The following is a 27,846-nucleotide window of genomic DNA, read 5'->3' as shown; positions in this document are numbered from 1 at the left end:
ATCAAGGGTGGAATCAGCCAATCCTTCTTAATTGAGTGCCTGAAAAATATTAAATGCTTGGAGTATTACTTATTTAATAATTACCATTTAATCAGCATTTTTAGGATTTCCTTTGATTACCATTTCATGATTTATTATTTTTAATTGAATTTTGCATTCATTAATAAATCTCAGGAAACTAAGGAAATGAGAGAACTTCTGTGGATGCTGAAAAGCTTGATGGAGAGAAATTTTCCAGCTTTCTGCCAGCATTGTGTGAAAGTCTTGCTCTCACACACATACTAGCTGAAAACAGTTTGAGGTTTTTGTAAACCAGTTCTTCATCTTGCAGGTCCAAGATAGTTATGCAGTATTGTTACGATACTGACCGGAGAAATATTTTGAAATGGGTGTTGTAGGGTTTAACCAATCATTCTAAGAGGTGGATGATCAAAGGACTAATAACCTTATGCCATTCAAGCGAGCCAGGTTATATAAATGAGTTTGGAAATTAATAAGTAATTCCATTCCTTCCTGGACTGAGGTGTATGTTGCTTTTTCTCGCTGTCCCCGGTACAACAGCAACAAACTTCTGTAAAGAATGTGTAGATACCTTACCATGAAATATGACATTTTCTTCTGAACCTTAGCAATGAAGTCTGCTGGGAATGTCTTCTGGTTTTGCTTAGGATTTAAAGCAGGGGGGAAATGGAGGTGGGGTGAGGGGAAGCAAAAGACATGAAAAAAATGAGATGGAATGTTTGCTGTTATACCAGGTGACTATTTTGTTCTGTTTTTTTCTGATTAATTTCTGTTCACATAAAGGTGTAAATCAGGATATTTGGTGGATATAGATTGTCTGGTTGGGCTTTGGCTTTTAGTAAGATGACTATATAATAAAGACAAAAAAAGCATGACTGCAAAATAAGAATTAAATGTCTAAAGAATGAGGGTGGGGGGTGGCATGTGAATTAAGAGTGTGAATAGTCAGAACTATACTTAAGAAGGATAGGAAAAAATTGTAAGAATCACTCTTTTGGAGAAAGAGAATTAAGAAATAAATTTGTTCTAGTGGGCTTTCATCAGGGCACCAGCACTGCCTGTTCTCATTCCAGCCACTTCCCATTTTGTGAAACTCCCATGTCCCCATGGATGGCTGACAAGCAGTTCACATTTTGTGCATTTATGCACGTCTTGCTCACCATGATGCAAAAGGGCAGCTCAGCCTGCAGGCCAGGGGCAATTTAAATCCAAGACAAGATGTTGTATTTAGAAGCCGCAAGAATTTTTCTGCTCAACCAGGACAATGCCAGGACTGGCCAAGCTTCCTGGACCAGTGGCATCCTTGATGCCACCACCAGAACTTTAGACCTCCGTAGGATGAGGCTCAAGAATACATCAAGGTTTAGACAAATTCCAGGAAATTTATAAAGAAAAATGTAATATTCAGAGGAAAAAAAAAGGCAAAATATATGCCTCCCAACATATCAAACTGTGGAGATTAAAAAGAAAAATAAAATACAGTGGAGCTGAGCTTTTTTCTTTCTCCAGACCTTTATTCCTTTGCTTCATGTATTAATTCATTGCAGCAGCAGTGAATATTTATTTAACCACAATGTGTAATCATGTATCTGTAATTTAGTGAACAGCTAGCAAATGTATTATAAGCTAGCAACATGACAAACACTGGAGAGTGTGTTGAGCAAAGCACATAACAACATTTGGTGTCTTACACACATTAAAGAGAGAGACACTGAGTTTTAAAACATCTAGAAAACTACAGCCAGCATGTTACTTCTCATGGTGATCAAAAGGATGTGGCCACATTCTTTCCACAGGCTTAAGACTTAGGTCATTTGTAGATCAGCATTATTACTGTTTAATTTTTTTGGCTATCCTCACTGTTGCAAATGAGTGTGATGCGAATGGTGCAAGGAAGGCATCCAGAGTGCTTTATTGTTATTGTCAATTACGTATGACTGTTAAAGCAGTACTTAGAAGATTAGAAGTGGAACACCATTTTTCATTATCTAGAATTGAAGAAATATCTGAGTTTCATCTCTTCAGCTTAAACAACACTGCTTTTGATGTGCAGTCTGTCCAGTATCATTTTTCCCTCATACATTTCAACATGATTTTTGATGTTGCTGATCTACACTGAGCTATGAGGAAAAAAAAAAAAGAAAGAAAAATCATCTAGGGCAGAATGGGTTTGGAAGCATGAAAAAAAATTCTGTTTTACATAAAATGCATACACCAGTGACGGATGTCCTAGGAAAGAAGGTGTTATCTTCAGTGAGACAGATTTAATTAGAGTAATAGAAGGATATGAGAATGAGGGCTCTAAAATATTGTACTTATGCTTGTATGTCAATATATAACAGGAAAAGCAGACAATTGGACTTCGGGACATTATGAACTGCAAAGAGAATATGATAAAGTTGACACTTTATCTATATGAATGATTTTTATGATGGATTTTTAAACTCTTTTGTAAGAGTGTCAATAATCATCTGGTCTGAACCACACTGAAGAAGAAGAAATAAATGCTCTGATAATAACTTTAAGCTGTGCTCTGCCTGATACGTGCCCAGTGTTTTAAAGGCAGGCAGGTTCCTGTACACAGGGAGCACATCCAATCAGACCAGCAGCTGGATATATAATTGGGCTGGGCAAGTTCTAATTCTGTGGCCAAACTGAAAAAAAAAAAAAATTTAGTCTTTCTGAGAATCTTTATACCTCCAAAAGAATATTATTACCTAAGTCAGATCTGAAGGGGGCAAGGGGGAGGGGCTGGTGTGAAATATCAGAGTGAAGTAAATATTTTTTTTTCTCTCTTAAAACTGGAAGAACTTTGGTGAAAGGGATTGTGTGGCTTGCAAAGGGCTCCATTTTGTTTTGTTTCCATAGGCTGAGGTTCAGTCATACCTTTTTTTTTGCATTTTAAATGTTTCCAGACCTTTACCTTGATGCCAAAAAATATTCTTTTTTTAAAAAAAAATGCATGTATTGTTGCAATCTCAAGAGCAAGTATTTAGAAGGAAATGCAGAGGTTTATGATAATTTTAAAGAGAATGTGCGAACACATAACTTTTAATATATTTCCTAGCAAGAAACATACCCTAGCACAAAAAAACCCCAAACATCTGTTCTCCCTGGACATTACTAAAAAATGTATGGCTTCAGAAAATACAATGACCTTAAGAATGGCTCTTAAGATTACATTATCATTAGATAAGATGATATGAAATAACTTTATGCAGTTTGCAATTATTTCCCACTATCAAGAGGTCCAAGTGAATTTCATTTGGTGAGTTCTTTTGCTTTGCTTTCTTTCTGCTCCTTCCCTTTCTTGGAAAGCTTGGGCTTTCCTTGGTGCCAAGGAATAGAGAATAAATGTACCCAAAATAGGTTGGACCAGGTGAATTGGTATACACACCAGGCAGGCAATCTGACTGCTTCTGGGATTTGATGTCATGTCCCTGTGTGATGCTGCTTTGCATTGTATTATTTAGACACCCAGACTATCTAGGAGGTTCCCTAAATTAGTAACACATGATGCTGTGTACATGCTCTCCGTTTTTATTTGTGTGTTTATCAACCCTACATTAATGATCCTTTCTTTTTTCATTTTCCTGTATCCTGAAGTTTAATAGAATATGATGAGAAAGGCAGATTGATTTAGTTACAGTTACCCTTCTGCTGTTAATGCACTGCATTCAAGGTCTTCACAGATCTGACTGCCAGTTGTGTTAGGTTTTATGAAAAAATGCCATGTAAAATGTCAGTTCTCATGAAAATAAAACAAACCTTTGGAGCTGAGATGGTGAAAGACAAAATAATGCTAAACATCTTCACTTATCTCAGGAACTCTATCTGTAGTTTAAAGTTTTGTAATGGGATAGGGAGTGGCTGTTTCCATAAACAATTTTTTACCTATATTAATTAAGTAGTTATTTTAAAGAAGATAATATATTGACCGAAATGTTTTTTAAGTGTCCACAAGTGCTTCATACACATTGGAAACAAATTCTTGTTGAGGAGATGATGACATCCTTCTTCACTTTTGCTTTTCTGTTTTTAACTATTTGTCTCACTTCAAAGGCTTAGAAGTATGGAGGAAACAAAGTAATGCATTTAAGCAGTAAATAAATATTCAGTGTTGATAGGAAGACCTTTTTCTATAAACTTTCCATATATAGTTCCACCTTAAATCCATACAGCAGCTGGAAATAGGTCAACACTGAGCATCTTGTTGTTTGATGAAAGAATTCAAACCTGTTTCCAAGGTAACCAATCCCATCCTCTATAAATCTCTGCCGTGCTTTTACCTGTTTTGTGAAGCTGAATGCTTTTTTCATTTCCTGAGGTATAGTTTGAACTTTAACACACACATGTACGCACAGACCACATGCTGCTTTGTTTCCACTGTGATAAAGGAGACAACAAAAGTAAATAGGAGTTGGTTAATATTTAAACTGTTAATGCAGGTGTCTCAGTAGCACGTTCATAGAGCTTTTGTACATGTACCAAGCAGCCCTTGAACAAACAGCTTTTACAGGAACAGCAGATTAATTTTGGATGAATTTCTGGATATCTGGGCGTCAGGTCATTATCGTCTCCTTTGTTCTCTGCTCTCTACACAGACTAGGAGGGATACTCTGTTCTATGAAGAGTGATGAGGATATGTCAATAGAGGCAAATGATATTCAGTAATACCATTTAGTGCATAAACTGCCATGTCTCTATTGCATTAGCTAGTTGCTCCACACATCTGCATGTAAAAACAGAACACTTATTTTAGCAAGTTTTCTTTGAACATTCCAAATGCATCTGCACACATGAAAATATTTTCTACAAATGTTCAGAAAGATCATCCTTTTTGTCTTAAAGTTATGTTTTCTTCTGAGACAGTAAATCTTTGGGAGGGTTGGAACACAAAATACATGCCAGTAGAACATAGAAGAGTACAGAGTAAAGGAGATGTGGCAGGCACTAAAAAACCTATTGAAAAAATATCTTCTTCTATCTGAAAAAAACTGTGAGCATGATACCTCATTGAGGACATTCTGAATGTTCCCACTATTTTACAGAAAACATATTCAACTATATTTTTCTTTTGCCTTATTTGTTTACATATTGACCACACAGGCAATTTAGAGTTTCCTAAATGGATGACAGAGTAAAGTAAAACAAAGTAATTGCTGCAAGATGAAAACTGCTACTGCTCTGATCAATAGGAGATGTATCAAATCTACAGCTGATTTTTAATGGAGGACTTAATAATGATATAAAACACTGTTGGTCTACTAATCTATTAATCATATCATATACTAGTATTAATCAAAGAATGTCTATCTCTCTTCAGTTACTGCTAATACACTTCCCTGAAATGTGATACGCACTTTTGGTTTAGCTTTTGGAAATTTAATTTGTCATCTGAAATGTGACCAATTGTATCACCTAGATAAATCAGCTTACACTCCCCGTGACAGAGAGTGTCTCAAATGAAGGAAGAAGGCAATTCACTAAATTCAATTCTACGGCTATATGTGTGAATACACTGTTCTTCCATGCCTTGCGTTTAATTTGTAACACCAAGGATGATCTTAAGCTTCAGTTTGAGAGTGTCCTGGTTCCAGCCATGACAAGTGTAATTTTTTTTGCAGTAGCCGGGAGGGGCATGGCTGAGACATGGGGTTTATTCTGTATGAGCTCAGGTCATTGCTGGGGAGTCTCTCTCTTCTGGGGAGACAGGACTCCCTCTGGTTAAGAAAACACAGTGGAGGAAGACAACCAGCATTGTTTATTATCAGGGTTTTTATTCCATGGATTTGTTTCTTTTTTTATACCCTCTGTCATTAGCATTTTTGTTACTATTCATTTTCTCATCTCTTTTCTGTTTCCAGTGAATTACTCTTACCTCACCCTGTAAACTTTGCCTTTTGTATCTCCAGTTCCCAACTCCATCCCACTGCAGCAGGAAGCAGGAGGTGAAGGGGAAGTAAGAGAAAGTGGTGTGTGGTTTTGGAGAGTCTCAGTGAGGACACTGAACCTAAACCACAACAGAGAGGAAGTTGTGATTAGTTTTCTATTGACAGAATTAGGAGCAGAAAGCCACTGCCATAAGTAAACATCAAGGCTTGATATTGCTCTGGGTAACTCTAATGAAGGTGACTTTCAGAAGTATTTACATCTGTAATGGAAGGTTTGCAGAGTTTCAGTGCAAGGTGCACAGTTCAAGGAAAAGCAGTGAAATGAATTCATGTTCCTTTTATGAAAATCACATTTTTCTGCCTTTTCCGTAAAATATCTTTTACCAATCGGCATAAAACACATCCACCTATATCATCAGGAATGCAAAATCCAACCTTTTACAAAGGCACATTTATTTTTAAATTATTTATTTTGAAATTTTATTTAATTAAAGCTGTTGATATACCCATATCCTCTTTAGGTCTTGGATAATAGCCTTACACACTTTGGCCACAGGACACATTAATTGTGTTATTTTAAAAACTGTTTATTATCCTGGCCATACAGAAAAATGCACTTTATGTTCAGTAAATTCCTCCTTTAGAGAAGTTTTGCTGCTTACCAGTAACTATTTCTGTTGGGAAGTACTCTGGTCACTAATGGATTTTTTTTTTTTTCACTTTTGATCTCTGTTTATATTTCTAGTCCAAAGTTAATTTTTTCTCTGCTCATGTCTAGCATCCTCGAACTCTTAAAGGTCTATTTGCTTTCTGAATGTGTTGCATATTAATCAACATTCATTTGTCTTTGACCCTTCATATCTGTGTAAATTTAGATGATTAAGAATATAATACGCTGTTTTTTAATAATAGAATCAATTTCTCTTAACTTTGAATCGCTCTTAACTTAGGTTTTCGTCGAAGCCTGTCACCAAGTCTCTATTTATAATCAAATAAGAGAAATAAGAATTTGGGAGGATTTATAGTGATTATACAGTGGATTTAAATGCTGTCTTTGCTTTGATTGAGGATTGAACTGTGCATTTGCTTCGACTGAGGTAGGATTCAAAGCATCTGGATTAGACTGGATGCCTAGGCTTTCAGTTGCTGAAGTTAAAAGTGTTGAATTCTAGCCTTGCTGTATTTTTTTTTTGGATTTAAGATAGCTCACAATTCCATGTAAAACACTGTAGACATCCAGGATGAAAATATCCATCTGAGGCTACTTAATTTTCTTTGTATCTGATTGGGTTTTTTTAAATGTCTTAGAGTATTCTCTACTGTTGCTTCTACCATCATTTCTATATTCAGATTATAATCTAAGATTATAATCCATTATTTTTTCCCAAGGTTGTAATCCTTTGTTCTGTCTTGTTTCTGTCCTCTATTATCTCCTAATTTGTCTCAAAAACAGTGGAATGAAAATGTAGCAAATGCTGAGTAGAATGAATAATCCTTGTTCTTTATAATACCTCTTAACTCTGTCAGGCATCAGATTTGTTTTTTCACTTTGTAACCTGCACTCAGTTTTTGATCACCAGTTTTGAGCCCCAGTCTCCTTTTCTTTAGAAACATCATCTGGTCAGTTATCTCAAAGCTCCTATTTATGCATTTTCTCTCTTCTTCCGGAAGGTAGCACCTTGGACTCACCTGTATTAAATTCCATTTCATTGATTCCAGATTACTCCATCAGTCTAACAAACCCACGTAGAAATCTGATCCTGTTCACTAAAATTCTCGCAGATACTTCCCTCCAGCATGGCATCTACAGAATTAATCAGTGTATTTCCTATTTTGTCATCCAGATCATTAATACAGCAACAAATGGAATTGATACCCAATGTTCAGAGTGCCTTTCTAGCTTCAGTGAATCATTCCTAGCTAACCTCAGAGCAAATTTTAAATTTAATTTAAATTTTTTAAATTTTAAATTTTTTTTCAGAATCTTCTCTGCATGTTTACTCTGCTGCTATATAGAAAATTCCTTTTACATGTTGATCTTACTAAAATCAAGAGGAATCTCAGTCATTTTCTCCCCTGTGCCTGCCAGGTTTTTTAGCTATCAATGAAGGCAATGAAATTGGCCTGGACAGTCTTTGTTTTTGATGTAGCAATGTCAGTAGCACTCTTCAGTTGTTATACATTTCCAGGCATTAAGTGGAATTGTTTGCCTGTAATTCCTCAGCTTCTGCTTTTAACTTTTTTTTTTTAATGTATTCTATGCATTCCTGTGTTTAAGTTCTTGGGTGCATACTCTGTGAGTGCTCAAAGGTAATCGCTAATAATTTAGAGATTACTTTAACAAGTTCCTTAATGCCTTAAAAAGAATCAGGCTCTGCTGACTTAAGTATATCTGTAAATTTCCTGGACGTTCATTAACATTTTTGCTATTTTGACATGCATTTCTCTCCTGTCATTACTCTTGTATTATGCGAAATTATGTGAAAACTAGTCTTTATTTTAAAGAATAAAGTATCAAGTACAATATATTGAACACTTGGACTTTGTCAGGCCATGAGTACAGATGAGTTTCAGCTAATTTCTAATACATATATAGAATTTTTATTTTGTGGTTCGTTTTTTTTTTTACTCCCCACCTTCCCACCCAAAGCTACTCATAGCTTTCTCCCATGGAAAACACCTTTCTACTTATCACCACTCACTTGAGGGTAGTTATTGTGTAAATATATCCTACTTTTTGGCTCTTCTGGAAGACAAACTGGGGAGCTAAGCGCTTTCATTAAGGTACACCAGAATCCCCTTGATGCACTACCTAAATTAGTGACAAATTTGTGTCCTTAGAGACACAAATGACAACTCTGTGCTGTACCTAATTTCCCATCTAACAACTGTTTGCCTGAGTGACTGAGAATCGCCTCATCTGCTACTTTGTGAAAAAATAAGCAGTTTTTACTGTATAAAGATCCTATATACTAAATCTTAGACTCGTAGGATGGTTTGGGTTGGAAGGAACCTTCAAGATCATCTAGTTCACACACTCCTCAGTGAACAGGAACACCTTCCATTAGATCAGGTTACTCAGAGCCCCATCCAGCTCAGAACCTCATCCAACCTGGCCATCCATTTCCACACATGCAGCATCCACGTCTTCTCTGGGTGCCTCACCACCCTCACAGTAAAGAATTTCTTCCTAATATCTGATTTATCTGGCTTTCTTTCAGTTTGAAGCCGTTCCCCTGTGTCCTGTCACTACATACTTTTGTAAAAAGGCCCTCTCCATCTTCCTTGTAAGCTCCTTTCAGGTGTTGGAAGGCCAGAATTAGGACATCCTGAAGCCTTTTCTTTTCCAGTCTGTACAAACTCATCTCTCTCAGTCCTTCCTAGTAGGAGAGGTGCTCCATCCCTCTAAATCAATTTGGTGGCCTCCCCTGGATTTACTCCAGCATTTCCATGTAATTTCCGCACAGCTGATGCAGTGCTCCAGGCGGGGTCTCAGCAGAGCAGAGCAGAGGGGCAGAATCCCCTCCCTCCCCTGCTGCCCACACTCCTCTGGATGCAGCCCAGGACACATTTGGCTCTCTGGGCTGTGAGTGCCCATGGCTGGGTCATGTCCAGCCTCTCACCCACAGCACCCCCAAGTCCTTCTCTCAGGGCTGCTCTTGATCTGTTCATCTCCAGTCTGTGTTGATACCAGGGTTTGCCCTGACCCTGGTGCAGTACTTTGTGCTTGGTCTATTTAAAATACATGGGCCCAGTTTCTCCAGCTTGTCCAGGCCTCTCTGGATGACATCCCCTATTAGTGCAGTAAATATTACCCTATCCCGCAGCTGTAGGGAGGAGGAGAGAAATCCAGCAGGCAGGAATTGTGCAGCAATATTTATTTATTTAATTAACTCTTTTATAGACTTTTTTCTTCATAGTCTAACTGGACAAAGGATCAGCCTCCCCTTGGGGGTGATTGGCTAAAATCCTAAAACATCCATTGCCAAAATACTTTCCGACTGTACTATAAACAAGGCTCAGCAAGGTCACAGGTGTTCGTGGTTTATAAACTCTGCGAATATCTTCTGTGAGAGAGAACAGTATCCCATGGTTTAGAAAGAAGAAGGAAAATTCCTTGCTCACAGCATTTTTGTATCCACAATCCCTTCCTTCAGGTGTGTCAACAGCACCACTCAGCTTGGGGTCACTTGCAGATTTGCTGAGGGTGCACTCGATCCCTTTGTCTATGTCACTGATGAAGACATTAAATAACACTGGTCCCAGTACAGACCCCTGAGGGCACCACTTGTCACTGGTGTCCACTGGGACACTGAGTCTTTGACCACGACCCTCTGGATGTGACCGTCCAACCAATTTCTTATCCATCTGACAGTCCACTCCTCAAGTCCATCCAATTTACCGAGACATATTTTTTATTAGCAGGTATTCTTCACAGAAAGATACAAATGGGTTAAATGCATTGATCAAAATGAATTTTGACTGAGACTGGACAAAAAGATCATACTTTGTACATAAATTCTTGTCACCATGTTAAACCTTTGAGATGACTGACTTCAAAGGCTCTTGCCAAGGGATATCATAAAGCAATGATGTGTGATGGGTGTGGGCAGGATAACAATGCCTGGACTAGTGTGTATTGCTCACATTTCTAAGTAATACTCTGTAAGTCTACATAACTTTATGATTTAACAAAGATAATTCAGCCAAAATGCTGGACAAGTTTTACATAGCAATTATGACAGACTTGACAGTGGTGCTACATCTCTCATCATCCTACCACCAGTTTTGCCTCCACAAGTTCCTCTGTGTAGCAATGCTATAACTTAAAAAAAGAATTTTAGAAAAAGTCTACATATGTTATATCAAAATATGTAGGTTGTGGATGTCCCATACCTGAAAGCGTTCGATGAGGTTTTGAGCAGCCTGATGTAGGGAAGGATGTCCCTGCCTATGGCAGAGTGGTTGGAAATAGAAGATTGGGTCCCTTCCAACCCAAACCATTCTATGATTCCATGATTCTTTGCATAATTAGTAGAATCATTTATGTTATCCAAACTGAAATACATGGAGATCTTACCAAATCCTTCACTTTTATATGAAAATCAAATGCCAAAATTTCCAGCATGCGCAGGGGATGGTACAAATGGTATTGTAACTGTGATGATCTAAAGACATAAGTAGAGAGACATCAATATGCAAAGATGTTAATTTTATTGGGTCACTCAGTGTATTTAAAAATACAGAGAAGACTTTGGATGACTGAGCATCTTGTTCCAAGCAAGCTTCGGCAAAAAAGTTTATGTATTGGAATAACTGGGCTTTTACATGGTAAATATCTCAGTTTAGGTAAGATGGAGCCTATTCTATGTATTTAAAGACCGAAGACAGAGAAACAACCAAAACAAACACCCCCCCTGCCTCCAAATATGAAGTGTGCTCCTCCAAGAAAATGCAGAGTTCTTTATGTAAGGATTTCTTTTGGGAATAGGTTGGGTTTATGACATTTGGGAACTGTGAGAAAAATTAATGTAGCCTATTTAATTTATGTTGTGACCTCAGCTTTGAGCACATTTTTTGTATGTAAAGAAACTGCATCAAAAATACATGAGGTGCTCTCCTACAAAAATGAAAAAATAAATAAACCAACAGAAACACCCGAAAGAACCCTGCCCACAAACCCATGAAATTGGCTGATGACCTTGGGCAAGAGGATTTTTTTAGTATTCTCAACTGTGTTATGCATGTACGCAGCATCTTGCTTGGTTATTTAACTGTTGCAGCATATTCAACACTGGTTTTTGTTAAGCACCTTGCAATGACACTTGTGGTTTTTCCTGAGTGATTGTAGTTCATTTAGACTTCATTAGAGGAGATGATTAGTACAGATTGTCCCTTCTAATGTGGATGTTTTAAATTTATAAACACTAAATTTTAGTAACCATTACTCTGTCCATTCATTTTGATTCCTTTACTCATGCAGAAATGTTTCAGTCATTTTCCATCCTGACTATTTAACAGGGATTTTTCATGTGTTCTCAATTTAAGCTGTTTTTTACAATGTTATTTTTACTGTTTCACAGTAAAAGTGGAGACATTGCTGCTCTTTTTTCACCAAATTAAATGTTCCTTTTCTTTTCCTCTTTGTCTTGTGTCTCCTATTGAGCTCTTAATCAATAATGACATTTTAGGGCCTGTACTTTACTGATCTACTTGGGTTTACTACACAAACATCTGCAGTAGCCTGAGATGTTACTTCCCTGCATCATCTGCCTTTAGCTGCTCTTCTTTTATATTGTTGCTATACAGAATTCAGCAGGACTACACAGCAGCTCAACCAGCTCGTAACCCAGATCCATAGTTCATCCTCAGTTAAGCTTATATATTGCTGTGGATGTAAATACCTGAGAGACATTATGTTTAGTCTCTTACACTAAACCTCCAGCAGAAAAAGTAGCTAGGTGAGTGGGATGTCATGTGTCCAGATCCTTGAACTTCTTTTAAAAGTTTCAAAATTTTAACAGTCCAAATAAACTGTGTCAACCAAGTGGCTCACATCTAGTAGGAAAGCAATTACTGTACTTTATATATTTCTTTAGAGTACTTCAGCTGAATATAAAATTTCCTTCATCATTTTCATGCAAAAGAAATCTTTTTCTATTTGTAGAATAGGACATAGCATCCTTGAAAGTACAATAAACATCAAGAGTTTACATGCTGCTTTTATTTTATTACCAACACTTCAGATTGCTATTAATTGGATGTGTATGTGTATTTTATGATGCCTACATAGCTTATATTCAGCCTTTAGCACAGCTGTGTCTCTGTGACACAGAGCTTTGTTCCCTATTCGGGTGGAATAACTATTTCATTTACAAATACTCATGAAGTGTCCTGTTTCTCTGAACACAATAGAAGCAAACAAGAGCCAGAGTTCTTCATGTGCGTTAGTACATTAAATTCTCCCATCTTCCTCCTGCATCTTTCTTCCATTTGTTTTCTTTTGTACTTAAAGATTGAGCCAGATCATGTGAAGATCATTTCAAGGTCAAATACGTGGTGTTTGATGTCCAGATATCACACACTATGTTGAAGACCCTCAGGAAGCTCAGAAAATGAGAGGCTTGCAGTTCTTCTCATGGCTTGTGGGCACGATTAAAAAGAGGGATGATTTAGTGTTTGAATCCATTTAATGTATGTGTGAGACGTGAAGCAGAGCATAGCTCTAACCATTATATGATATTTGAATTGACAGTCCAAAGATAGACTCGTAAATCCATATAGAGGCACTTGAAGAACCAAGGTAGTTTAGCACAACTCAACACCTGAATTCACAGCTCAGGACAGCATGACTCCAAATTCTAGATGTCCATTTTCTGAAAATATCATCAACTTCGAAGTATTGCAGCACAATATACATTGCAACCAAGCCAAACCAAACCAAACCCTGGTAGGACACTACAGTTAACATCTGTCAGTGGTTTATCTAGTAAAACTTTGGATTACAAATAAAAATACTTCTCTTACTCTTGTCCTAAGTCTGAGAATGAAGAGTTATGATGTGTTTGCTTTTTCTTTGACACCTCTGATCAAAGGTGTTGGACCTCCTGCTCCTCACAATGAGACCTAGGGACTACTTGTGCCACCTTACTCCCTGCTGTGAATTTGCAGGAAGCAGTAAGACTCTGTTGCAAACAGGATTAGAGCCCAGCTGTCCTGACGCTTGCAGACTTACACTTAACAGGACAAGCAACACTGAGTGTTTTACCATTAATCCTTTAACTAAAGATCTGCACACAAGGAATGAGTATGCAGCATGCCTGGGTTTAATTTGGGGGAAAAGGTGTACCATCTTTCAGGGTTGGGATAGAGGGCATTGTCCTCAGTTTCCTTTTGCACTGGTGTAGTGGAGGGTTTCTCTTCTCTCAGCCTTTAAGCCTTTATACCTGCATTAAAAATATTACATATTCTTTTAAAAACCCTGAACAAAGGTAAGGGCTAGAGGCCTGTGGGGATCAATTTTGCATTACCTATTGTTTCTCTGCATGAGGGTTTAATAACATAAGTCATTTATTTGATTGCTAGGTATGCTTAAAGTGGTTGGCTAGAAAGCTTTGAACTTCAGTGAAGTAAAAGAAGCAAGCTGTTCATTTAATCAGCACATTTAATTCATCCTGCTTTGCATGCTGTGCCACACTGTCTTCTTTCCATATAAGGATTCTGTGGTATCTTCCTGCAGCACCCCTGCCTCTCTTCTGCAAGCAGCCAAAGATGGCTTTGTGCATATTGCTTATATATATGCTATAGGCCCAACTCCTTTTTGGTGTGCAATGTAGCAGATACCTCCTTCTTGTATATCTCTTCTTTTCAGGTGAGTTGTTTATATTCAAGGTTCCTTCATTTTTTTTTCCACACTGACTGAGAGCATGTTCTTAATTTATCTTGCTTTTAAATATTTATCTTTGCACTGTGTGACTAAGTGGGAAGTGAATCAGCAAACAGAGTTTTGGTTATGTTAAGATTTTTTATCATTTTTAGGTGTCTTCTGCCTTTAGATATTTCATTTTGTTTATTACCGGTAATTCATCAGATTTCTCTTTAAGCAGCCATTGTTTAGAATGCAATGAGGATTTTCTGAAGCTATGGAAAAATTTTAGAAAAACCTTCAAAGAAAAATTGATGGAAGGGGAGGAAAGATTTTCTAATTTAGCAATCATATTATATTAAGAAATAAATGTAGCACATTTATTCCATGATTTAGTAAGATTAAGACTATTTATTTTTTCTCTCAGACTCACTCACTCACGCATGATACATAAATATGTAACATATAATTTTCAAAAAATTAATAGGACCTTTTCTGTCACTTTCAATAGTCTCTATTTTTTTTTAACCTGGTTTACCTTCATATTCTAAATTGTTTAAGTACAGTGAGGTGCTTCAGAGCCTTCAGAGATTATCTACCACAAATGTTAGAACAGGTACTTGATTATCACTTAGCATCTCTTCATGCACACCCCTTTTTACTCAACTGGATGGCTTTCAGATAACTCATAATTTGCTTCAGTCACATCCTCTATTCCATTCTATGTCCTTCCCCTGCCAGATGTCCAGAGAAAGAAGTTGAAATTTGTTTATGGAATGATAGATCTTTTCAGCACTGCTGTGACAAATGGGAAAGGAAGATTTAGATTTAAATCTTGTTATTCAAATTATCTTCTCTTTTTCCAAGTGGAAGACTGAAGCTATCAATGCTCACGTGGAGGTCAGGGGGCTGCCATGTGAAGCACTAGGTCCGTGAGATGAGCCCTATTTCTCTGAATGTACTCTGCATGTCGTGGCTCTCCAGAAAAGAGAGTAGTTCAATTGCATCGCAATTGGAGTAGTAGTTCAGTTGCATTCTGCTTCCCCTCCCAAACCTCCCACATCTGTGCTTCAGGTTGGCCTTGGATTGCATTAATTCATTCATATGGACTGTCTGTCTGAGAGACATAGTCATCATTTTTGTCATTGAACACAAGCCTTGATGAGACTGTATGCTTGAAATTTCTTCTCTTTTTTGATTGGGTTTTTGTGTTAAAAGAGCACCATTTATCTTCTTTTCACCCCTCGATGTGTCCCACTGGCATTTCCCCAGTCTGTAAATCCACAATCCATCATACAAAGGCCTACTCACGGAGGGCACCTTGTGTCTGTGAGCAGAGTTATTCAATAAAGTCCTTGTTTTAGAGGACAATCTGGAGGTGACCTTTTAGCTGTCTTGCTTAAATCTTGAAATCTACCATCATACTGCAGTAAAATTTGGCAGAGCCAGGAACTAACCAGTTCAACTTCAGTCAGTGTCTGTGATCTGCAGCCCCCATGCTTACAGGGTTAAATGAGCTCAGAGCAGCTCACATTGCTAGGGAGATGAGGGCTAGCTAAAGTTTCTGAGGTGTAAAGGTTTTATACCCAATGATTTCTTACTCTAATCCCAAGAGATGCTGTTTATACATACAAAGGCACATACAAATGAAGCCAGGTCTGCTCCCATTCATCTGTGAACAACAGGCTCCTCACTTTCAAATGTTGCTATACAGATTTTAGCTTCACTGAAATCCAGGAATTTTTCTAGATTAAATCAGCCAAAGCCTCTCTTTGTTGTGGGACCTGGTGGTTAATACCATCAGGCCTTTCAAGATATGTTGCTCTTCCCTTTTAATCTTTCTATCTCTTCTGGTCATTGTAGGAAAATACAGGGTTATCCCCCCCAGACACACTCACTGAAATTGAGGCACCATTTCAGGCAAAGGGATCAGGTGATGGAAGGAGGCTGGATGGCAGGAGGCAGTAACCCTTTCACAGTTCTGCCATGCACACAGAGGTGTGCTCAGCTGAGTCTGCCACAAACCAAGCCCTGCATTTTTCCTTCTTCCTCTACTCCACGCCTTATAAAGACCTGGTGACCAACTCATTCATTCACAATTACCTGTTTGAAATTGTAGACTTTCATTTCTGGCCATGCATAGGAAATGTTTTATTCTTTAGATCTTTCAGTACATTACTTCACAATCTTTATTATTTTGATCTTTCAGTACTCTACTCCACAATATAGAACAATTCTACTGATGAACTTCTGATTTTATGATGCTTGTCCTTATAATCTTTCCATGCAAAGATTACTGTCTACCCAAGCACCTGTTTAACGAATGTGGTTTTGTCCTCTGAGAGGGGTGTTTACCCACTGAAGTCAGTGACTAAGTCCCAATAAAACAATGTTAAACTGTTCTTTCTTCTTTTTTTTTAGCCAGAAAGAAGCTGTAACCTTAGAAATATGTTAGTGAACGTGGTTCAAACAGTATGCTTTAAAGACCTCACAGGCTGAGTGAGATAAACTGTAACTTTTGAAAGTTCAATATGAGCCCTAGGAGAGGGCTCTAGCTTATTGAAACACCACTGTGTTCAGTTTTCAAAAGCAGTAAAAAGTTTTACATCTAATCTCCAAATGTTTCACTAGAATGTTATATTCATGGCTGTGTGTGTTGCAGTCAACTTCTGCAATACTCAGGATTTCCTTTTAAATCTGGCTTTTGGGGTCAGGGGAAAACACTATATTTTTGTTTGCGGAACTGTGATGGAGAACGAAATTCAAATATATACTAGCTAGGGCTTGGGAGGCAAAGAGATACATATGTATGTACCCGTATGTATCTATAAACCCAGTCTTTTGATTTGTGAATCATGTAGCAGCACTACTGGCATTCTGAATGGATACACAACCCCTTTTTTGCCCTTAAAAAAAAAAAATCTGACTTCATTTTTAATCCTAGAAATAAAATCTGAAGTCTAATGGCTCCCTCCGTCTTCTGTGAGTCAGCAGGAATAAACCTGCAGTTTACTTGCTTGCAGTGTGAGTCAGCAAGACAATCCTGCCACCCTGTGCCAGACAGGATGTAGACAGGGAAATGGTTTTTACTCTTGTCTTTGTCCACTAGCAGCCCTCAGAGAATGGATTTTGATTAGCAGTACCCCAAAAGCAGTGTGATCAGACTAATTAAAAACTTACCCTCATGACCTCAAAGGAAAGAAAAAGCAACCAACCCCCTTCACAAAACCCCAGTATAATTATGTAGCTCATACTTGACTAGTTACCCAGCATCAGTTAACTGTGAGATTAAGATAGCCGCTATTTTGTCAATCCAGTTCCAGATATATGTGAAAAAAGGCAGAAGTTCACATGTTCAACTGAAAACTAGGCCACATGTATTACAACTCAAAATTTCAGACTTCAAATCTCTTCTTGCTTGCAAGTGTATAGCCACACAGGGAAATTACTTCCAAAGAGGTGTGGGTGCAAGGACACAGTGGGAGAATCAAAATGTAATGCCTAGAGTTCCAGTATAGCTCTGAATGTTTCCATTGCTCTGCTTCCAGAGGATAACAGGCTAAACGACTTTGAAGACAAAATGCTTCTTGATTCATATCAATTTTGGTGTAAAACAAAATTAACAGAAGAAACATACCATTCATGGTTTAGTAAAACAATGTTGTCTGTCTTACCAAGAAGGAGTAAAATAATTCACAATTACCCTGATACTTGCATGCTGCTTGAATCCTTAACAAGGATAGGTCATGATAATTTATGACAGGTGGCTTCAATGACCTGGGAAGCTTTTTCAGTGACTAAAATTAGGCATGGTTTGTTTCAACTCCATCTCTAATACTTAAACACAGATGGGCATTTCAGGACTCAATTTACATGCACATAAGACTGAGTTGTTTATGAAATAGTTCATGCAAAATACCAAATGAGAAAAATAATTCAAAATTATCTAAGACAACTGGACATAAGAGAAGTAAAAGCAGAGTTCATTTAAACTTGAAAAAAGTGAAAGCTAAAACAATAAAAGAAATGAAATCCAAAGCAGTGAATTTTATAAGTGAGAGAAACTTGGAAGTAATTCCTTGTGAAACAGGTAGAAAGGGATTAAGAGTGACAAATGTGAAATTATTTTCATAATGAGATTTGACAGTAAAAAGTCAGGATCAGCTCGGAGTTCCTGAGAATTTTTTAATCAGAAGTTCCTTAAAGTAGGATGACCTGTTGGCAGATACTTGACATACATATTGTCTATATGAATCTGGATTTGGTATTTAAAAGAAAAGACAAAAAAATAAATAACCCTGTGTGATCCAGGTCAATGATTGCTATAGAACTCTCAGTATTGTTACAAAACAAAAAAACTTGACTGTGCCTTTAAAAACTTTGCTACTCCCAAAATGCCACTGTTGGGAAGGTGCTCTTTGGGGCTGGAGATGAGAGGCCACTCAGTAATCCCAGGTGCAAGAGCCTCTTTGGTAGGCAGTCCAGGGGTTAGGGGACTGTTGCAGGTGCAGTGAAGAGGAAAGTATTAGATATGAAAATCTAGGACCAAATGAACTTGTTCAGCATCAGTATTGCTTGCTTAACTCTTTTTTTTTTTTTAAATTATCAAAAGGCCATCATTGTAAGAAAGAAAAAACAGAAAATGAGGACACATACATATTTGTCTGTATCTGTTTCTTTATAAACATATATTCTTATATATAAGAATACAAAATAGCAAGCAAAAAAAAAATTTAAGTGACAGGAAATTGCTTATTTACTTGAAAGTGTAGTACACTCAAGCAGATGCTTTAGTTGTTTTAGTAAATTTCTCCATAACTCCCTTGGTTTATATCTCTGTTTTTCAAATACCAGAGTTAGGATCAGCTGGATTGATTAGGGTCATTACGCGGAATTCCAGCAACAGTCTGGGCAATCAGCATAAACTGGTGATAAACAGAATCATTTGTTTGGAAGCATCTGGAACATGTAAACAAGGGGATAATCAAAAGATGTGCAAGCACAGTCTGTATTTTGCCTTTATTGTTTCCGTGAATATTATTTTCCTATAAATACTTTTTCCCATCTCCTTTCAAACCCTATTTTTTTTTGGATTGTTTTCACTGTGCATGTGTGGTAGCAGCTTTGAAGGATGATAATTTAATGGTGGGTTTCTCAGGGGGGAGAAAATTAAAATGTACAGCCTTTTGTCTGTGTGGTGAGTTGTTAAATCACTTCCCACAGTATGACACAGCTTGTGGCATTATACATGACATAAAAACTCTTCATTAACATGTGTCCTACTGTGAAAAATGTGCTATATTAGTTGTCTGCCCGTAAGTAAACCTTATTGTGAGAGAGGATTTTGTACTCCTGTGAATAAGAATTAAATATTGAGATTTATTTTATATTGTTTTATCTTGACAAAAAATACAAGGAAGTTGCTTGGAAGATCTCTTTGCCTTTAGTGTCTAACCCACTATTTATTATGTCTTTTTTACTGTTTTTGTAAATATCCATTCAACTTTTCTAAACAAAGAGCCTGGAAAACCAGTATATACAACACACCAGAAAAGGAAGAAATGCAGTTGACTGACAAGCAATTTACTCTCTTTTATGAATTCTTCATACCTTCAGCCAAAGCCCCCCCTCCCTAGGATGAAAGATGAAATGAACTCAATAAAGTACTCAGCAGAGAACTCTGGATGGGAAGGCACTTCAATGTGCAGAGTAGGAACAGCTAGAAATTGTTGACTAGATAGACAATTCTGATTGATGAACATCTGTAATACCTCTCATCTTAATTACCACACAGAATTGTGTACTTATTAATGCTATGCCAGTTCTTATTGCATTGTACTAAATGCAGACCCAGAGTGGACATCACTGAGCAAGTATATATTTCCTCATTACCATTATAGTAATGGACTATCACCAAGAAAAAGAAGAATAAATGTCATAAGCACACAGAGAACATCAGCTCTTACATCTTCAGCTGTTATCTCTGCTTTCTATCTTCTTCTTTGTTTTTAGGTAACAATGTGAAATGTCGTATTTTCTTGCATAAGGTTATAAAAATGCACATATTAAAGATCAGCTCAGTTTTATCTCTTAAAGAATGGGATTAATTTTGAATATCTTTACAGCCTGTCATAACTGAAATGTAACACGTGGTTTTCTAAAATGAAGTTATGGCCTCAGAATCTTGTAGTGGAAGGTTTTTTTCATTAAAGTAGGTTAAATTCCTACCAGAACAGTGAAAACCTGTGATATTCTGGGTAATGTGGATTTTGACTAGCTTTCTGGCTGATAATGACCCAGAAATTTGTTATTGTCACACCTGTCATGCTGCTTCTGGATCATCAGTATATCTTCCTCCAAGGAAAGGTTAAATGTGTAGCCTTTGATTGCATGGTATGCGCTCTTTGCTTCTGCACAAGGAAGATAAGGCCTGTCAGAAGAAGTGGTGAATCATTGGTATTCTTCTGTTTTCTTCAATATCAGTGTTTTTTTCACAAACATAAGACATTTTTCTTCATTTTCCCTTCAATCCAGACAGAAAACACAGTATTGTATAAACAACAACTGACACAGCAAATACAGTCATATTCATATATCCTGCTCTGTTGCAAGCATGGAGGGCTTGCTATTTCCCATTTTTGCTAATATATGTGTACAGGAAACTTTCCTGTCTGACCATCCAGGAGCCACACGTGTATCACCTGGGCTGGGACCAAAGCTTTTTCACAGCGGATGGCTCCAATGACCCCACAGGTGCCCTGTTTGACTCCCTACACACCCCACACTCACACAGTCAGACCAGATTTCCTCATTGGCTCTCCTGCCTTTCCCATAGCAGAGTCTCAGATGTCTGGATCCTTAAAATCATTTAATCGTGGTGCAGTAACAAATCAACAGCTCAAGCTGGTGCCTTTGAGGAGGGTCTCCTAGTAAAGATGCTCTAGGCTTTTGTACCCTCAAAGTGTAAGCTCTCAAAAGTCTGGGATCATCGGTTCCTGCTGTGTCTGAGTGTCCAGTTGCTGGGCTGACACTACAGATTCCCAGGCTCACTGTTATGAAAGGGGTAGCTCAGGTTTACTTTTCCTGGAGCTCCTACCACCCAGAGTTCAATCTGCCGCTTGCAGTGCCCTGCTCACCAAGCTACCCACACTGAATGTATCCTTAGCATACCCACTTCTCCCCAGATCCTTTTCCCCTTGCTGTTTTGTGATATGAAGGACAGAGTAAATTTATTTTTCTCCTTTTTGTCCCCCTTTCATTGCCCTTCTCCATCAATTTTCAGTACTTCTGTGTTGCTGGGACATCTTTGTCTATTCTCTGTCATATGTTAGTAAGGCCTTGCAGTCAGTAGGTGTCAGTACCATCAGTGAAAATAAGCATCATAAATTCAATACACATCATGCATTCTGGATACAAGTGAAGATGCTAGAATGTCCACTAGATTTTAAACCCTCCTTGAGAATGATTGAGGTGCAATTTCCCCATTCTGCTCGCATGTTCATCTACATCAGCTATTTATTTTGATAATTATTTCCTTTATCCATTGCTTTTCATGGTTTTCACTAATGGCTTCAATAATTATTTAGAGGTTCGTAAATGCAAGGGATAGAACAATTATTGTGGTATTAACCACAATCATTGAGCTTTTATGGCCTGCACCTGGAGAACACAAGAAGGATGAAACAAGTAGAAAAATTTCAAAAGTTGCAAATATGCAGATTTTCCTTGTCAGTAGAGGAGGGAAGATCCTGAGCTGTTTCTTAAAGAAAGTTCTATTTCTGTGTATGGCTCCAACTATTCACCAGTTCAATTAAAATCTGGCAAATGTTAACATCTTCTTTTTATTATTACTGACATTATTACTAATTATTTCCATTATGTTCCTGCTGTGTCAATAATTGTGGCCACAAAAAGTTTAGTATTCAAGTACACCAGGACCCTTTGTCTTGTTTTTGCTAAGACTGCTTCAAATTTTTAACCTTAGTACTCTCTTCAAAGTCCCAATTAGAGAGCTGATTTGGGGTTTTAGTTGGTAGGTTTATGTTTTTAATGGTTTGTCTCCCACTAATGCTAGATTATTTACTGGAAAACAGATGAAAAGCCTGAGGTCACCTCTCTCCCTGCCCTGCCTGCAGCAAGGTCTAAGCACCCAGTGCAGAGCAGCTGGTACAGAGCCAGATTCCAAATGGCCATCAAGACTGAGCATTGCAGTCATTTAACATGCCATAGAGAATAATCCTACATATGCCCTATTTTCATCATATCCAAAAGGTAAGCATGAGAGAGAAAGAGAGGAGACGGGTAAACTCTAAGATGCTGGGGCATTCTTAAAGCACATACCAAGTAAGCACTGCTGGGAATAATAAAGAGTTTAGGAGACATAAAGGAGGGCATGGGAAAAAAAAATGGAGCCTATGGTGTACAGTGAAGTGTAGAAAACACTTGGTTGTATGAGGGAGACTTCAGACTCACTCTGTGGAAAAGCTGGCTTGAATGGTAAGTGTGTCAGAGCTCCTCACAGACAAGCAGGGTGGGAAAGGACTCATGGCATGATCCCATCTCCTGAAAAGATGGGAATGACAGAGCTTACCATCCTTACATCCTTACACCCTTACACCCTTACCATCCCTGTCTCTGTAAGGGGTTGGAGAGGGCAGTGGTGTGTCTTCCCACTTTAAGGGATGGAGACTGTGGGAAAGGGGAAAGAGACCCTTCATTGCTCCAATTACAGAAGGAAAATTATGTCCCCTGAAAAAACTGGAGAGCAATCCTTCCTGCTCAGAGGGGGATGGACACTTGGCACACTCATTAGAAAATAAAAGCAGGTAGTTCAGTTGGAAACACTGGACACTTTGGAAACACCTCCAAACTCACAGTGGCTTCTCTTATACTCCCTCTCACTAAATAAAGAAATTGAGAAATAATAGATAACTTGGACTCTGCCCCAGATCCCACCACTATGTGACCTCTAATAATTCAGCTAACGGGCTTAGCAGTCAGCATGCTGTAGATGAAAATAGGAGAATTTTAAGGATTAATCAGTGAACTCAAGAAACCAGTAACTTTAAAAAAAACCCCAGTTTTGGTAGAGGTTTTTTTAATTTTCTTTTGGGTTGGTTGAAGTTTTTTGCTAAGGTTTGGGGGTTTTTTATTTTTTTCCTGGAAAGATGATGCACCCCAGTTCGTTGAGTTCTCCTTTCAGAAATCAAAACATCAGAAGTACAACCTGTTTCCTGAATTTGCTGGAATAAACACTATACACAGCCCCCTTTGGAGCATTTTCTTTAGGGTATTTCTCTTGCTGTCTGTGCACGTGACTTACTACATAATAAATCTAAAAAGCCTGTAGAAACCAGTCTCTCTGTGGTAGGCAAGAATCCTTGGAGGACTTGATCCAAAGAGTGATGAATAGATTAAGGCTGTCTCTAAAAGTTCATATTCCTGGTATATTTACTCTATGGACATGTCTTTATATTTGCTTGCCTTCCGTGCAATCTGTGGGTGAAAATATACTAGAGACTATTCCAGGTTATATGAATATTTGTCCTGGACATAGATGAACTATTAAAAAGTGATTGTCTGAAATGATACTCAACGTCAACCCAAGGTATGTCAGCACTGAGTGCAACCTGAAATATATTGAGTGCAGCAAACAGCAGGTTTGCCTTCTGTAGCAGCTTCTCCAAGAAGCAATGCAGTGTTACCCAGGCACAGCCATGTTAAGTCTGAACTCAGGGGAAAATATATCCTGCTGGATCTGACTAAGAGAGGAGCTGCTGCTGCAGCTCCATATCCCAGGTCCAACTAGTAGTGACGCTGAAGACCTATTCCCAGCGGGCCACGTGCACACAACTCACAAAGGGAACAACACATGTATGTGCATATGCACATGACCATATACACACACACACTGGAGACAAAAACACCCAGGAGTGCTCCCACAAACACTGAGAGCATCATCATCCTCACACTGCTCCCCTCCACAACAGCACAGCATTGAGGTCCACTCATGAGAATATATATATCTGTGGAGACATACACATTGTGGCTCCCTCCATCACCTGGGCTCATAAACTCAGTCTCCCCAGTACCTGCCCCTGAACCCCTGTCTCCTCAGTTTCTGGCACCTGGACATTAGCCTCCAGTGTTGACTCGCAGTGATGGGTTTCACTTTGGACAGTGGGACTGGGACTTTCCTGGAACAACCCTGGAAGGGACCTGGATGTGGTGTCCTGAGGAAGGTATCTTTTCAGCTTTTTACCGGCTAGCACTTGTATTTCAATGCCTCAGAAAGCGTTGAGCAACCCAGAGAGGTAGCACGGGCAATCTGGCACTTTAGTAGCTCTAAAATCGGTACCTGTATCAGCTGCAAAGCAAATACCACCAGCAGAAGCAAAGAGGGAGAAATAGAGCTCCCTGCTCGCTCAATTTCCCACAGTTAGGAGCTTTCAAATGAGACAGACAACAACATGTTCGCAGAAAGGGTAGCAGAGCCAGGAGAGGGCGGGGCCTCCCTCGATCGTCTCTTGTATCCGGAGAAGGGGAAAGGGGAGGACTGGGGGCGGACCCGGGGTGACCGGACAGTGAGACACTGCTGAAGAGTCTGAGTTACATTTGGTTTTGCCCACGCTTAGAACAAAGGAGCTCAGAGCACATGGCAGAGGCAAGTGTCTTTGGGAGGGGGAAGGGGAGCTCAGAAGAGGCAGCAAGTGTCCAGGTCTTTTTCTGAGTCTTAATTTGGTAACCTGCCTTAGTGCACTCCTGCTCCTCCAGGCTAGTGGACATAGGCTTTGGATAGTCTGATGTTTCTTGCAATAGGCCTGAGAGCAGCCAGGGCCATGATATTATTGGGGCTCTCCCCTGTGCCATAATCTCTCCGTGCTTCTTTTGGATGTACAGATAAGCTTTTATCACCTAATCTAATGTGAACAGTCTGGTTTCCACAGCAGTAATATCAGAGCAGCTCTCCCACATTGTTCTGTGCTATCTACCTTGGCTTCCAGCTTCTCAGCTGCCTCAGCCAGCTTGGGGCTGGGTGTTCCTGAACCCCACTCTGTCACACTGTGCAGCATTCCTTGTAAGCTGCCCAAGAGCGCACACACAGGCACCCTGCCTTTGATGCCTGGGCAGTTATTTGATCTCACCGTTTTAAGATAAGCCAATAGCATTGCTTTTATTTGCATTCAGCAAGTGCTCTTTTCTGACAAGGGATGTGGTAGAATTGCAGTACAGGGAGAACAAGCCCAGTGCTGATCATGGAAAGTAATGGATCATTGCACTCCTCCGTTAATCTGCCCCTCTGGAGTCTATACGTTATAAAAATTCAAGCATGATGCATATTCCCTGCCTACCATACAACTAGAAAGGGAAAGATTTACAGGGTAAATTACTATTGACATACACCAGGTCACTGAGAGTGAACAAGAACTGTCATTTCAGCTTACTGCAAACATCATCTTTGCCTTTTCATGTATTCAATCTTCCTGAGGCTGAAGTTCTTTACAAGGACAACTGTTCATGCTTTGGATTAATCAGGAGCCTCAGTCATTTGAAAGGTCATGTATGCAAGGAACAGCATTTTTTTTTTTTTTTCAAGTGACCTATATGCTGACTTTGGTGGGGAGTTGTGGGAATCAAAACCTATAGAAGCCAATAGTGGAAATGTACATCTAAAAGAAAACATAACAATGATAAGCCTATTATATCCTTTGAATTAAGCTTCTTCTGATGTGGTGTTGGGTGTGGATACATTTGGCTGATTTTCAGGCAGTTATATTTTTGCACTACAGCGTCTTTTGCAAAATGTAAGTCTTTGGATTTGTTTGCAAGGACAAGACCTCTTCTTGTTACATAAAAATAAATTAACTAGAAGATGAGACATAAGCAAGTCAGATTAAATAACGTCTATGAATAAAATAAGTTGCTTTAGTAATAAGCATTTGAGTGCACAGATTCACAGTTGTAGAATAAAAAAATCACATCTGGCTACAGTAAAATGAAGGGAGCTTACATTCTTAATGAAAGAAACTCATGTAAAGCTCTGGAGCCAAAGTCTGCAAAACATGGCTGAATGAATGTTCTTTACACTTGTGTGGTGATATTTCTTCAGTATTTCTTCATATTCTAAATTTTTTTAATGTCTTCAGTATTTCTTCATCGATTTATTCTATTTCAACTTTGCAGATTATGTAAGTAATTCCTTCAGTAAAGCTTAATATCTTTACTGTATATTTTTCTTTTGAAACATATTTGATTTCCTGCTGACATAAAGGGAATAAATTGGCTCCCAACTAATAGTTGTTCAGAGCTAAGCTCTTTTAGAGTCCTTAATGGACTAACACACTGACATTTGAGGTACTACTATTTGCAAAGTTGCTGTGGTGACAAATGTAGTTCTGGATATAAACACAATAATAATTCTACTTTGCTTAACCACTCAGCATGATTCCAAAAGGACGTTTCTGCCAAACTGAATGCATGTTGTCCTTTTTTCTGAGAAATGGTATCTTTAATAAAATATAAGTGTACAGGGAAGTCTGACTTCTCTTTGATCACAGTACTTTATGAACACCTACTCAAATTGCCATTAAAACAGATTTTAAAGTAGCACAGTGTCACTTCTTGAAGAAAAGATCAGGTCAGGCCCAAGGGAACAATCTGTAGCACAAAATGTCTAGAATTTGCCTCAGCTTCTTTTTGGTCATTGTGAAAAAGTGAAACATTCCTAAAGGCAGTTTAAGTTCCTCTTAAATTTCTCTGCCTGGCACTGCAAACCCATCAGACATGGCCTAGAGGTTCTTTGACTCATGCAGGGAACCTGTAGGCGATGTCATTGGACCCAGGGTCACAAGGTAGCTATAGCAGCTTTTGCCCGTGGCCATCCCTCTGGTTTTGCAGTAAGCAAAGCCAGCTGGAGAGATTTGATCCACTTGCTGTCTTTCACTAAAATCAGTTTTCAGACTACATCATGATCTTTTTTTGAATTTTACAGTTTGTAGACAGGGGTCTGAATATGTAGAGATGATGGCTGTTTTATGAGAAGGGGTCACTAGTGAATGTAGTACCCACGCAGACCAGCTTCCAAGACATTTAGGTGACAGATTTTTGAAGCTATTTCATCTTTTTTCAAAGAAACTGAGAAAACAGGTCCCTGATATGCCACAGGATCCCTTTCCAGGGTGTCCTCTCTTAGTGTGTAGTTAGAGGTTAGTTTCTATTCTATTGAAGTTTTCCTAAGCACCCTGTAATGTCTAAGGAGGGACGGAGGGGTGGAGAAAGTAGTGTGAGACGGGCTGGGGGAAAGGGAAATGTTCTCTGTCTTTTTCTCTCTCCATTGATCATATGGAGACAGAAGAGATATTAATGTCCCACCAAGCACTTAAAACCTAAAGCCAGACAGTCACAAGCCAGATAGTCACAAGTCCAAGACAAAGGGTAAGTGCTTGGAGTAAGTTTCCTGCATCCTGCATTACCTTGAAGGGCAGGTACTGCTGCCAGTCAGAACGTGGCAACCAGCAGCATCACTCTTGGCTGAGCCTGGAGCCAGCTGTGAAGCTTTTCCTCCTA

At 38.6% G+C, this 27,846-nt stretch overlaps 1 protein-coding gene and 1 long non-coding RNA gene across 2 annotated transcripts in view; one reads left to right on the top strand and one right to left on the bottom strand.

Annotated features, from left to right (window-relative positions):
- RAB3C (RAB3C, member RAS oncogene family) overlaps window positions 1–27,846 on the top strand; it is a 126,048-nt gene that overhangs the window by 77,602 nt on the left and 20,600 nt on the right. The window lies entirely within an intron of this gene.
- LOC109144084 overlaps window positions 1–27,846 on the bottom strand; it is a 39,395-nt gene that overhangs the window by 6,477 nt on the left and 5,072 nt on the right. The window lies entirely within an intron of this gene.

Source organism: Corvus cornix, chromosome Z (genome assembly GCF_000738735.6).
Source record: "Corvus cornix cornix isolate S_Up_H32 chromosome Z, ASM73873v5, whole genome shotgun sequence".
Taxonomy (NCBI): domain Eukaryota; kingdom Metazoa; phylum Chordata; class Aves; order Passeriformes; family Corvidae; genus Corvus; species Corvus cornix.
The sequence above is the reverse complement of the archived record's forward strand: the minus strand, read 5'-3'. Positions and strand labels throughout refer to the sequence as shown.